This window comes from Lactuca saligna, chromosome 1 (genome assembly GCF_052625555.1).
Source record: "Lactuca saligna cultivar CGN05327 chromosome 1, ASM5262555v1, whole genome shotgun sequence".
Taxonomy (NCBI): Eukaryota; Viridiplantae; Streptophyta; class Magnoliopsida; order Asterales; family Asteraceae; genus Lactuca; species Lactuca saligna.
Window position 1 is genome coordinate 31,093,252 of NC_136417.1, and position 3,871 is coordinate 31,097,122.

Below are 3,871 nucleotides of genomic sequence, written 5' to 3' on the forward strand. Positions count from 1 at the left end.
TAAAGGAAAGTACTTATCCTAAGAAGAAGAAGGATTCATCAATAAGGATTTATTTTGTAACTCATAGGTTACGATTGAAATTCCAACATGGTACGATAAGTAGATGCCAGATTGGCATCGTCTTCGGTCAAGAAAGCCATAGAGTTAAATACTCTTTAAAGGAAACATGGAAGTTACGATTATTACTTAGGATGAAGAGGTAACATATGGAATCATTATACAAGCCCTATTTCATTGATGGTTCCGGGACGTAATCATCTTAAGGGGGAGATAATTGTAACGCCCGTAGATCCGGGATAGTCAACTTAAAGACGATAAACATCAAAAATGACTTTTTGATGGATGACTATTTAGAAGGTTATTCTTAAATAAGTTATGGTATATGTTACAAGGATTTCGTGCATATAAAGAACGCCGAAATCCGAGTTATAACGAAGAAGTTATGACCCGTCGAAGTTTCGCGACAGAACCGACACGACGATGAATGACGTAAAAAGTGAATTTACGTAAGAGCAATATTTATCCTTATTGATCTAAAAAAATTCGTAGAATACGTTAAACTGAAAGCGTGCATAAAAAGTACGCCCAAATCTGACTTTTTAGGAGGAAGTTATGATTTTTCCGAAGTTTCGACTTAGCAGTATGCAGCCCGAATCCTCGATTTAAGATAGAGTGATTTTTAGCCGAAACAATCTAAATGAGAATCGAAGATCTCATCTGTAGTAGTGAAACGATAAAAAGATAGGCAGAAACAGACGTCAGATGAAGAAGTTGTGAATTTATAACGGAGTTTTCCTGTCCTGGCCTACTAAAAATAATATAAAAGTAATGTATTTAAAATACATTAAAAATAAAGTCAAAATTAGCCAACGGAGTCTAAACGAGAGTTGTAGATCATATTCTCACCTACACGTCGATATAAAGAACGTCGAAAACGGAGTTCGTATGCGAATGTTATGAATTTCTGAAGTTCGAGGCGCGAAACCCCAAAACAGGAGCTCTGGAGTCTGTCAGACCCACTTGTAATGACGAATGCAGTGACGACCCAGCCACCACGACGTAGTAAACCGTACCACAACGTGGCAAGGGCAAATTTTTCCCTATAAATAGATTTGAAGGGCCAGCCGAGTTTGGGGTTACTCCAACTCCTCTCTCTCTCACTCCCGATACCCTCTATAGCCATCCCGAAGTACCCCCGAAGCCCCGGTTTCATCCCGAGACCCGAATAAAGTCCCGAAGCCCGAAGATCCTGAGAAGTGAGATTCCCGAGCCGAAGCTCTGCCCGCGAGAAGCCCGGTTTTTGTAAAGATATTCCAGATCTATCGAAGAATACTACTTCTACAAGCCGTAATGTTGTACGATCATCTTCTAATCAAGTGAGTGTGTGGAATGGATGTTTTATATCGTTTTTAAATGAGTTAAACTGTATATGTATTTTATATCTACAAATATGTTGGGTAGAACATGGGTAGATGAGATAGTTGGTGTGTGATAAAAGTATGAGTTGGATAATGAGATCAAGAGGCTAGTTTTAGATTCGTGAGTATGGATTAGACCAAGAAGTTAGTTTTAGATCCGGGAGCATGAATCAGGTAAAGAAATAAAAGGTTTTATTAGTCCGAGAGTATGGATTAAGACTAAGTTAATTGTCCCTAGTCCGGGAGTATGGATTCGGCACAGTTATTGATCCGGGAGTATGGATCAGATTAGGATTAAGGTATAGTTAATTGTCTCTATTCCGGGAGTATGAATTAGGTACAATTATTGATCCGGGTGTATGGATAAGATCACGAGGTTAGTTTTAGATCTGTGAGTATGGATCAGGGGAAAAGGTTAGTTTTTGATCCGTAAGTATGGTTCAGGTAAAAATGTTAGTTTTAGATCCGTGAGTATGGATCAGGTGAAGAGGATAATTTTAGACACGTGAGTAGGGATCAGGTAAAGAGGAAAATTTTAGATACGAGAGTTTAGATCGTGTCGTTGTGAGGATCAATGAGGTGAGATAAGAGTTGTCTTTATTTGGTGAAATCGTACAAGTTTGAATGTTCTATTTATATAAATATATGATATAACCAAGGTTGCAGAAATCGTTCGACGGTAGCTCGACGGTGGACTAGGGTCATGGGATTAATTGGTTAGGCGGTGATTAATCGGAGGATTAATCGGGGACCATTAATTATTAAAAAAAGTATTAAAAATTAATAAATATAACATTTATCCTAAGAATATAAGTAAACAAGTAAACAAATAATAAATATGTAATACATAATTTATTTTGCTTTTCAATTTGTAACTTTCTTCTCTTGAGCATTTGATCAAACACTTGTAACTTTCTTCTCTTGAGCATTTGATCAAACACTTGGCCTGCTAGTTTAAGTAATTTTATAAAAAACCCAAAACATATGAATAAAATTTACAAGATATCCCACTGATTAAACTAACAATATACAGTTCTTGGGAAAACAGAACTCAACAACAAAGTTATTAACGAGTCTTCCAGCTCCCACGAAACACACTACACATCACAAAACCCATCACACAGGTATGCCATTTGTGAGGTAACTTCAAAGCTATTATATACCCATGCTTTTTATTGTTTGATCGGACTAGGAATCTTGCTTCCAGGAATTGCAAAGCAGGGAGTCGGAATTAACATTACATTGTCGCAGGGGGTTCGAACCAGGAGACATCATGCTGCAGGGTAAATAAAATGGATGTTTTCAAACTCGATTTTCCCTTTAATCATCAAGTAAATGAAAAAAAAAACAAGCTCCAACAATAGCGGTTTTGCTTTACAAGATCCGAAATCTGAACTCTAAACTCTTCTACTAAATCAAGGAACGAATAGAAACAAATACGTGTAAATTGAATCTGGAATTTTTGAATAAAAGTTTTAATCGATGATTTTAATTCAGAAATAAAGAAAAACAAACGTAATAGTTACCCTGCAACCTTTATTAGCAGCTTCAGATGGATGAAAAATATCCCAGAACACATATTGAGACGCGTTGGAACATGTCTCGATCGATTTAGGTTTACATAAGAACATCGGCGTCTCCACTCTTCCTGTTCCACAACACACTCTTGATGCATCTACAAAGCCTAAAATTACTGATAAAAATAAACGATTAGGGTGAATTGAAGCATCTAATGGAACCGATGATTGATTAAAGAAAGAAAAGGTAAATTGAAGCAACTGATGAAACTAGTGATCGATCAAAGAAAGATAATGGCGAATCGTTCGATCGATCAAAGAAATAAAAGGGTGAATCAAAGACAGTTGGGGCTGGTGACCTAAATGCTGCAACAGAGAGAGAAAGGTGGGAAGAACGAGATGCAAAGAACAAATATGAAACAATATAAAGTTCATCCCACATCGTCGGGGGAAAATAGATGAAGGTAAAACTTTTATCTATAAAAAAGGGGAGCTAGCTCCTTTTCTAATCAAACCCAGCTAAGTTTTGGGCTATCCGTCTCCTTTGAGTTGGTCGGTCTTTTAGTATTAGCTGAGCCAAGTTGGTAACATTTTGAAGCCGAGTTGGTCTGATTAGGCCCAAATTGGATCGGTTTTGACTGATATTGATCAAAAGCGGTTAGCTAACTGTTAGGTAGTTGCAGACCGTCAAGCGTTTAGGTGCTGATTAATCGGCCGTTTACATTGATTTTTGCAACATTGGATATAACATTGTGGGATGAAAACAGTATATGCTCACTAGGCTCCTAAACTTGATCCATTCAGTTTTCTTTGTATCAATATTAATACGAAGATATGTTTTATTGAGGTATTAAAGGTATATGCTGCCTCCTAAACTTGATCCATTCAGTTTTCTTTGTATCACAAGTATTAATACGAAGATATATTTTACTGAGG

General features: G+C 36.9%; 1 long non-coding RNA gene across 1 annotated transcript; it reads right to left on the bottom strand.

The window, feature by feature from the left end:
- Positions 1-2,240: 2,240 nt before the first annotated feature.
- Positions 2,241-3,482, bottom strand: LOC145031132 (uncharacterized). Its single transcript, XR_013676863.1, has 2 exons — positions 2,953-3,482; positions 2,241-2,694 (listed from the first exon to the last, which is right to left on the bottom strand). It is a non-coding gene; the product is annotated as an uncharacterized LOC145031132 (long non-coding RNA).
- Positions 3,483-3,871: the final 389 nt, after the last annotated feature.